Raw genomic sequence first — 11,337 nt, 5'->3', positions numbered from 1 at the left:
TGGCTCACTTCTATATTTGACTGCAAGTAGACTAGATGTCATGTATGCTACCTGTCTTTGTGCAAGATTTCAGGCTGATACAAGAGAACCTCATCTAATAGCTGCGAAAAGAATTTTCAAGTACCTCAAGGGTATAGCTGAACTAGGATTGTGGTATCCTAGGGAATCAAATTTTAAGCTAATAGGTTACTCAGATGCAGATTTTGCAGGATACAAAATAGAGTAGGAAAAGCACTAATGGAAGCTGCCAATTTCTTGGAGGCAGATTGGTTTCTTGGTTTAGCAAGAAACATAAATCAATTTCCACATCAACTGCAGAAGCAGAATATATTGTTGTAGGAAGCTGTTGTGCACAGATTCTTTGGATGAAGAATCAGTTACTGGACTATGGGTTAGAATTTTCTAAAATACCTATTTATAGTGATAATCAAAGTGTTATTGCTATGACAGGAAATCCAGTTCAACACTCAATGACAAAGCACATCAGCATTAGGTACCATTTCATAAGAGAACATGCGATGGAAGGTATAGTGGAATTGCATTTTGTTCCAACAGATCAACAACTAGCAGATATCTTCACAAAACCACTATGTGGAGCTACTTTTACAAGACTGGTAAATGAACTTGGAATGGTTTCAGGTTCTTTCTCAAAATCTGCTTAGTTTTTGTTCTCGTACATCAGACTTTATGATCAATGTTTATGGATTTTCTTATCTCAATGTAATCTGTACTTAAATTGTAACATAATAAACACTGCTTCTTATCTGATGTGATTCTATAAACTCAGAAAGTGCTTTGAATGTTCTGTGACTATTCAATCCAATGAGGATTATCTTGTTAGATGATGACTTAATAGTCTTTAACAAACTATGTATCCCATGTTTGAATTAGTTATTTATGTGAAAAACAATAACACAAGCAAATTCTGATTTTGATCTTAGTCAAATTTACTTCCTGTATTTTATTACTAAGTCACAAACTAGATTATTTCTTCTTATCCGTCAAATTCTGATGTTAGTAAATCTTAAGGATGAACTACGTGCTTGATAAGCCTCACTTATCTGAAGAAAATAAAAGAAAAAAAAAATTGAAATCAGGTACTCCTTTGAGATCTAGAGTAAATATGTGAAAGGGAAGATCCAAGTGCATTTCTGGTATTAATTTATATGCATTAGAAAAGCAAATTAATTTTTCTTGGTGACTTTTCACATTCTCTGATTACTGGAGAAATATTCTGATAACAGCATAAATTCTGATGACAGTTGTAACTCATTTACACTGAGAAGCCATTGTCAAAAGAATTTCAAAAGAAACATAAAATAAGCACAAACAGTTGAGGTGGATTCTTGCATAACTTTAATCTATTGTAGATTTCACAATTCAAGACAGATTTTAATCATTTTTCTTAGTTATGCCTTATTTCCAAGATATACTGAACTTTATCAGACTTTAATCTTTATCTGATCATTTGCACATACACACACTCTCACTCCATATGAATGATGAAAATAACTGTGGTGATTAAGTTGTTTCTGATAAACAGTTAAGCATTATTTGCATAAATTCCGAGGACAAGTTCTGATTATGTTCTGATGATTAAACTCTGAAGAAACAAGTCAGTATTTATGTGAAGAATCACAGAAACAGTCATTCACTTTTTGAGTACAAAAGCCATGTTCTGATGACCGTTAAATTCTGATAATAGTCAAGTTCTGATACAAACTCTGACGCTTACGTGTCACATGTTAATTGGTTGATTCATTATTAGTTTTTACTGTAACGGTCATTTTATCAGAAAATAATTAAGTGAGATAAAAACAGTGATAATCATTTGGTTAATGGGTTGCGTGTTTGTTTTGGTAACCGCGTCTGAGCAATAATTACTGCACGTTTACCGTGCCCACTAATAATGTTTTGATTGTTTACATGCTTCCAGGTGTCAAATATCGGTTCTGCTTCAGAAATTAGCCGTTGTATTTAGTGGAGAGAATAAATATACGAGAGATAAAAGATTTTAAAATCTTTTACCTACTTTCTTACTTTTTTCTAATCTCTCTTATTTTCTCTCACTCTCTATTATTTTCTGAAGCTATTTTCTCACAAGAATTTTATCAAACACTCTATACACACACAACTTTTCACTTAATTTTCACAGAAATGGCACCTAAGGATCTTATCTATGATGGAGCCAAGTTTGTCCCCAACAACTATATGGCTATTCTCAACAAGGATGAGGCTCCTTCAGAACTTCACTTCATTCAAGATTTTCTCGCTCGAAGTGAAATTGGGTATGCTCTGACCCAACCACAGACACTCCCAGGAAAGAAAATTCTATAGTTTTGGAGGTCTGGAGTCTATGATAATGGTGGTGAAAGTGGGTCCCCAAGCATCATTTTTACAATATGGGAAGATGAGCACTTGGTAACCTTGTCAACTGTTCGACAAGCATTGCATCTGCCAGAAAACTGTACTTACAATTCACAAGTTGGGGAGTCAGTTCTTCAAAACATGATGGCAAATCTTGGCTATGAGAAGTCTTTGTCATGGCTGGGACAACTGAAGGGGCCCTACATCAAGAGGGAGTAGAGCTTCTTTTTCGACATTACCAAAGCCTTTGCCAATAAATGCTCAAATTTTGATGTTATTCCAATCATGAGTCAGCAAATATGGTATGCACTTCTTAATCAAACTCATTTTGACTATGCTACTGCTATTTTGGGTTTTATAGGTGATAGGATGAAAGAAGATAGCAACATAGTATATTTTTCTAGATTCTGTCAGCTTATATATAGTTTGTGTTGTTCTGATGCACCTCAAAACTTTAGTGAGTTAATTGAACCCTTTAAACTTTACAAAAGGGCTTTCACAGACTTATTATCTGCTGACAATAAGAAGGATGTACTAAGACCCCTCCAAATTACCCAATCTGTCAAACAGTTCTTAGTAAATTTTGATCCTCACACATACACAACCATATATCCTGATGTTGCACCTATACAGCCTACTACTTCTCAACCTCCACCAACCCAGCCTTCCAATACTCAACCACAGCCTACTATCAGAACCTACTATCAACCAGCACAATCCTCTCAACCACAACCATCAGAACCTACTATCAGAACCTCACCTCTCAAATCCAAAACCAAACTAACCTCTGGTACTTCTCAAAAGGTGCCAGTTGTAAAATCTGACACATCCTCTAGGCCCAAAACCAAAAGAACTATCTCTATGCCTAAATCTCCACCAAGGATAAGAAGAAGGATGATTCTGAGAGATGAATCTGATGTGGATGAACAAGTCCAGGTTCCTGCATCAGAACCTGTGACATTAGAAGCTGAAGAGTCAACTCTTCAGATACAGAATGAAGCTGAGGGTTTTAGGATTTTGAAAAGGAAAATATCTTTAAATTCTGATACATATTATATCATTCCACCATCTAGAAGATCAAGGAAGACTAGAGCAGGTGTGCATATTGCACAAATTCAATTTGAGGATACTGAAGATGCTGAGGAAGGGGATCAGGAATCTTTGATCTCATCAGAACCTACAGTCATTGAAGCTTTGACAGCTCCACCTCAATCTGAAGACACTGTTCAAGACACAATGATCACACCTCCTATCTCTCCATTCAAAAAAACTGCCTCAGTTAGAGATTCAGGGTTAAGTCCTGAAATTGATATTCACAGGTTAAATATTCCAACTATTTTGTATCTGGAAGCACCACCAGCAAATGAGGCAACTCCACCTATTTCTCCAATACTAAATGCTGAAATTCCTACTACACCAATTCTGGATTTGGAACCTGAAGATCAGAATTTGGAAACAGAAGCTCCAGAATCTCCTTCAGTCACACACACTCTGGTGTTATCAGAAGATGATGAGACTTTATCAAATTCTGGAGACAGTGATCCATCAAGTGCTCCAGTTAATGCTCCAATTCTTGGAAAGGAGGCACTGCTTAAATTTTTTTAAGAAGATGCTCCTGTTCCATGGGAGGAAACCTTTAGAGGAGTTGAATGGACAAAGAAGTGGAATAAACCTGACTTCATTCCCAGCTCAACTGTTCTGTCAAAACATGTTTCAAAAGCTGATGAGTTGCTGATAAATTCTGACTTCAAAACACAACTTAAAGTCACTGCTCTCAGCACTAAAAATCTTGAAGGTCTACACTCCAAGACTCATGAAAAGGTTGATAAACTTCAGGAAACAGCTGATAAGCTAAACTTGATGCTCAAACTAGACGAGAATAGGTTTATCAGACCAATTGAAGATAAAGTGGAGGCTATTGAGCTTGTTCAATCCCAGCAGCAGGCACAACTGGATGAGGTCCTGCAGAATCAAGCTTCTCAACAAACACAGCTCAATGAAATCCAAACTTCGGTGGAACTCCTTCTTTCTCTACTCCTGACAGATGATGCCAAAAAGGGGGAGAAGGTAGTTAAGTCCAAATGCTCAACAAGACAAACACTGAAGAAAAAGGATGATTCTGAAGATGACCAGGGAAACCCTAGCAAGGGCAAAGGTCAAAGTCAAGGAAAGCAAATTCCTATTCAGAAAGGACCTGACAGTAAGAGTTCTGATAAATCTACTATTCATAGGAGTGATAAGGAATGAAAGAAGACTTCAACTACAGATCAAACTTTGCTGCTCACAAGTTCTGAAATTGAAGATCAAGTTCTGACAGCAAGTTCTGATAATCAAATTCTGATGACAAAGTCTGATGTTCTCATTCAAGGTGAAAGTCAAGACTCGAAGAAATTTATGCAAAACCTTAAAGTTCAAGGGTAAGAAGGCAATTTTCTTTTACAAGGATCCTAGGATTCAAGCCCTGGATGAGGAACTTGCAAAGAGGCTATTCCTTATGGATAATCCAGGAGTGGATTTAGAGGAACTTAGAAAAGAAGAAGCAAGGTTTAATGCTGAAAAGTCAAAACTACAGCCTAAAGCTTCTAATGCAAAGAAGCCTCCCAAATCTAAGGAGAAAGGTATAGTGATAAGAGAAAGATCTGCCACAAAGATTCCTAGATCAAGTACTAGATCTCAAACTATTACTGATCCCAAAGACAAGGGAAAAGGAAAAGTTGGGGAGACAGTCAAGAAACAGAAGATGAAGATTCCTCAAATTCTGATGGATCATGTGTGCAAGATGGTTCAAGTCTTTGATGATGCTTTTGCTAAAGATGAAACAGTTAAAACTCTAAAGAGAAAGAAGATGACAGAAGAATATAAGACAACCTCTGACATAGTCAAGTTGTTCAGAGTGAAGAAATTTCAGAACAGCAAGCTACAAAAAAATCTGCAAATCCTGAATAAGTCATCAAGACATCAACCTCTGACAGAGCTCAAGTTGATTTGGGAAAGATGACAATTGCTGATAAAAAGAAGATGCTATGGAACAAAGCTACTCCAGTGGAACCTGAGACCAATCTAATGTTGAATCAACTTGCAACATTTGGGTTAAAAGCCAAGCAAGCTAGAGACAAGTCTGGATTAGGTCCTGACATAGAAAAGATACAAACAGGAGTAGAAGTTACTCTCAGAGATCCTTTCATTTTGGCAGACAAACTATATGAAGAAATCAAACAAAAGCACCTTGACAAAGTGCTGTTTGCTCAAATTGTCATGGATACTCATGATAAATCAGAAGTTAAAGAAAAATTGATCCTGTTTCTCAATGATGGCAGAACTTACAGACTAGCAGATTCTGATGTGCTAAAAAAGTTTATCAAAGAGCTTCAACATATTCACTACCTTCTGGAAGTTAAATCTGATGTTACAAGAAGGTGGTCAGATTACATTTTGAAGGCTATAAGAGATCTTCTCAGAATTTCTGGGTCAAAAGCTTCTTAATACATTCCAAAAATCACTGAGGATGATGGAAGAGAAATTCCTATGAGGAAGAATTCTGTTAAGGTAGAAGTAATTCTGAAAGAAAGATGTTTATGCTACAATGAAGACTCTTCACATCCCAGAGTTATCAGACTTGGAGATGTGCTTAAAAGAACATCAATTTCTGCACTCAGAGCAGCCATTTATCAGATTGGTGATAATGAAGATGAAAAACTGATGTAAGTCAAAGCACAATTAGTTGAAGTTCTGAGAAATGCTGAGAACAAGCTGGTAATAGACTTTACAAGGAATCACTTTGGATTCAGATTGATCCAGTAATATTGGTAAAGCTACATGTACTGTAAGTTATATTTAGCTTTTTAAAATAATATCTCATTGCATTTGTACTTAAATGTTTTTGACATCATCAAATCTATTAACTTGTATATTTTTCATAATTTACAAGTTGGGGGAGATTGTTAGATATATTTGTGATGTCATGTCTAATCTGATTTGTTTAGTTTCAGAACTTATTATCAGAATATCAGAACTTAACTGGAAATCAGACTTACTGAAGACAAGAAGTTATCAAAACTTAAGGCGTCAGAACTTATATCAGAACTTAAGTGTGGATACTCTTCAGGGATGAAAAGCGGCTGATTTACAGGAGAGGATCTGGATTTAACAAGTAAAGATATGCATGAAAAATTGGACAACTATAGAACTGCAATAGATAATCTCTGATTGATATATTCTGGGAAACAGAATCATTATCATATCAATTAGTAGTTATCTTGTAATTGTGTATTATATAAACACATATTAGGGTTTACACTATAAGTGTTATCATTCTCGAGAATATTATTCATTGTAACCCTAGCAGCTCTTAGTGATATCATACATCACTAAGAGAGTAGATTAAACCTACTGTAACAGAGTTTGATATATTGAATAAACTTGTTTCCTGTTATATACTTGTGTTTATAATCGAATTGATTATAGATACTATATTCAACCCCCCACTATAGTATCATTTAGGCCTAACATATAAATGTCTTAGCTTGAAAACAAGGCTTCTTATTAAACCGGTTTTAAAATTTCCTTGTCCCCATTCTGTCTGCGATATCTCACTTTCACCTTCAATTGTCATGGCCTTTATAACAACTGTTGTATACGTCGTTAACTTAAAAACTACCATTCCGCTTTGGAACCATGACTTTAATCCTTGTTGGAACCTTTTTGATCACTTCTCCTCCGTATCTATCTACTTTGGCACAAACCTGGATAACTCGGTAAACTTTGCTTCATATTCTGCCACTGTAAAATTCCTTTGTTTCAATTCCAAAAACATCATCTCCATCTGATTTTTCATATAACAGGGGGAATACTTTTTTAAAAACAATTCAGGAAACCTTTCCTATGTAACAATCTCAGTTCCCTCTAAGGCTTCTTCGACTCCCACCAAAATTGGCTTCACCCCTTAGACAATAACTAGAAAACTCAGTTTTTGGTCTGTCCCAACCTTTACTGAGGAAAAAGCTTTTTAGATCTCTTTCAACCAAGTCCTAGCCTTAGTTGGATCCGCATAACCCTCAAACTCTGGTGGCTTCACTTCTTGGAATTGCTTAAAAGTAACAGTAGATATGACTTATTGTGGTAGTTATTGTGGGTTTTGTGGTTGTTGTTGTTGTTACAACAGTTGTAGTTGTTGAAATTGTTGTTGCTATTGTTGTATCTCTTGCTACATCATAGCCATTTATTGTTGCATAAGGTTTAACATCTGGGTCATAGTTGGGTTGGTCTGATCCTCAGGTTCATTATTCGTGTTTCTTGACCTGGTCTTTCGCTTAGGTGCCATATTTTGGTGATAAGACAAGCAATTTATTTGATAATATGCTAAGAAATCTTATATTCATTAAGTATAGAATACAATTTAAACTTTTTACTAGATCGAGAATTTTTTATAAAATTTAAACTTCTCTTTCTTTTCAGTCTTATTCCACATAACATTATTAACAAATAATTTACTTGTCCTCTCACAGGTCAAACATAATTTGGAAATATGAAAAAAGACTACATGATATATAAGATAATGTAAATAATGCAGAAACTGAATAACGAATCTGAAATTTGAACAAAAGAAGTCTACAAAGGGTTTATTTTATATATATAACCAGCACACCAGCAACATGTGTGAATGCTTAATACAGGGTAAACAGTCCTACAACAAGCCTCTATATACCTATCATACATATCTCACATCTAACATCTCTCATATTACTCAAGTCGTCAACGAATCGGTTGTGCTCCCGATCCCACCTCCTGCAGGAGTGCAACTATTATAGCCCTAGTAATCCTGAATGCATGTCGATAATTAGCACAAGAGTAATCACCCCATGAAACAATGTCTATATCTCTCATGAAGCTGCCCTATCAATCTGCCTGATCTTCTCACGCAAAACATGGTCTGGCTCCAAAGCTGCTATATAAGGTCCTACCTCTCGGTGATCGATCATACCCAATATCTCCGCACATTAGGCCCTTCAGGTGAGTATAATATTAGTAAGGAACAGTACGTGGCTCTCTAATATGGCATATAGATCCTCTACAACTGGCTCCAAAAGCCTCTACTATGCCTTACTGTGATATATCTGGACCTGGGTCCGAAGGTATGTCCTGGTCGACCTGCTAGTCCACCTTTTGTGACTCGCCTACTGCCTCAATAGCTGGCATCTGAAATGCTATAGGCTCATGCAAATACTGGTAAAAGGGCTATCGGGGCCGATGCAGGTACTATAGGGACTGGATGAATAGGTATCTGCTCACTGCGACATCACTCTAACGAAGTCTCCATCTGCTAAAATAATTGTTGTGCATATGTTGTGTACTTGATGATTTCATGAACAAAACACCTTAGTAGATTTTACTTAGTGAAATAATGTAGCACTCGATGGATAAGAATTATAATCCCGACGGATGACTCAATATAGTCTCGACGGATGATGACTTACTTATCTATCGAGTGAGTAGTTTATGTAATAATAAGTCTGTAGCACATTTCTGCATTCACCATTGTATAAATTATGTAAGTAGTATTCAAGTCATGTTGACTTTAATTAGATATGCAGAATAGGTTGATTAATTGTACATAAATGATGTCTTGTAATTCTACATAAGTGAAATGAAGTCAAGTGCCAGTTTGCTACCCGACGGATAACCTACAATGAAGTCGACGGATGATCAAATAGATAACCCGATGGATGATCAATATCTCGATGGATGATCATCAACCCGACGGATAAAGAATTCAAATATCAGTTGACAGTGACAACACAGTCACATGCGTCGAGTGGATACAAATGGAATGTGGTAGCCTATTCAACTGGGTTTTCGAGAACAAAGAATCATTGCCATTTCCATGCTATTATGAAGATATTCAAAGATGCTGGAATAGAGTAATGAAGTAGCATTGTAATAGATTAGATAGTTTTTGTTTTTATTATCTTCTCTTATTAATTTGTAATCTTGGTGATATATAAACCAAGAAGTAGCAAATAGAAACAAGAATCTGAGAAACAACAAGAGAAACATTTGTAAGCAGAATTCTTAGCATTTCTCTGTATTCTCAGCAGTTCAATATTTGTAAGCAGCTGTGAGAATTTTTGCACACAGGGTTCTATCGATATATAATATATATATCTCTGGTGGAATCATTCAAAAATCACCAGAAAGTTTTTAAAGACTCTTGTTTTTAATTACTTGTATTTTGATTCACTTAAGTTTTATTCCGCATTGTGCTAATCAATACACTTCTATTTATATTTGAGTTAGAACATTTTATTTCAAGAAAATGTTTCAAGAATTCCATTCAACCCCCCTTCTGTAATTCTTGTCATATTGTTAAGGGACTAACAATAATCATGGTATAAAAGAAAATTAACCATCTATTTTTAAAATCCAAACAAAATTCTAACCTATTAAGCAATATTCTTATCTCCCCTAGAATAACTCAATATGAGTCATTGCAATTCTTTTTCCAATATCATGTGATCTTCTTATCCTATCGTAATCCTATTTCAGGGACCAAAACTTATAGCTCTTATTCCAACCTATAACGCCCTCTAAATGCAGGATCTAGATTTGGGGGTTACTTTCTAATCATAAACATAAACTAACATGTATAATATATCCGGATAAACATGCATCTGACCCCATCTAAGTATTCATAATCGATCTCAGGTTATGGTATGAAACAAGAACACAAACATAACTATTATTATATTCCAACTTAAATTCTTAACACAACTGTGATAAGAAACACACTACAACCCAAAAGTCTGGTTGAATTTTACAACTAGTTCAATATTTAACATATACATAGCCTAAATAAACTACACCTGAAGAAGGTAATTCAAAGTCTCCTCCTGAATTGGGGTTATCACCCTTGGTGCCAAAGTGTCCCGTCTTTTCACTCGCTTCTTTACCACGCGAGTATGAACATGCTTCATTCTCTAGCTTTACTGAAAGATAAAGGGAGTTACAACGAGAATGAGCAATAATTTCTCAGCAAGTCCACATTATATATGTACCAATATCAACAAAAGTAAAACATGTGAATCTGATAAAGAATAAATAAATAATCTCAATAGATATATGTTTAATTTTATAATAAAAAGGAATGCCGCTAATGGCTACTACCAATAAACTAGACGGGACACAGGAACCAATATATATATTATAACCTGTTAATCAGTCAAGATACAGTATGGACCTATGCCTATCCGCATAGATCCAGCATCATATAGGGTACCCATACATATTCTGCCCTTAATAAAATAAAGGGTCCAGTCCATCTCTGGCCCTATCCGTAACCATTCAGTCCATAAGGTAAGCATCCGGAATAATCAGTATACTTTAGATGTTAACCCAACATCATAATTCGTATCTAGATATAGATAATGCGTAAGAAAATGGAATATGAGTGGAAGTGTTCAACTTATCTCGAAATACAAGAATTATCGTAAGAAATGTTATTAAAAGAAAGATAACTGAATTGCAATAATCCAGCATAGAGATCATATGCTCAAAACAATACAACAAGATGAACAAGAAGGATGTTGGAGTCAAGATTCTTTTTCTGGATAAAGATAATTACCATCATTGGAAGGTAAAGATGCATCTTCATATGCTTTCTCAAGATGAGGCCTATGTGGACTGCATAGAAAGAGGCCCTCATGTTCCAATGAGAGCTGCAACTGGAAACGACCCATCAGTCACCAAGCCAAGGCATGAATGGTCTGATCCTGACATTGAACAAGTCAGGAAGGATAAAAAGGCCATGAATATCTAGTTTAATGGAGTTGATGGAGATATGTTTGACAACATTATCAACTGCAAAACTACCAAGGAAGTTTGGGATACAATACAGATAATCTATGATGGCACTGAGCAAGTTAAAGAAAACAAGATGCAACTCCTGATTCAGCAATATGAGCATTTCCATAATGA

This window comes from Apium graveolens, chromosome 5 (assembly GCF_009905375.1).
Source record: "Apium graveolens cultivar Ventura chromosome 5, ASM990537v1, whole genome shotgun sequence".
NCBI lineage: Eukaryota > Viridiplantae > Streptophyta > Magnoliopsida > Apiales > Apiaceae > Apium > Apium graveolens.
Note: the sequence above shows the minus strand (reverse complement) of the source record.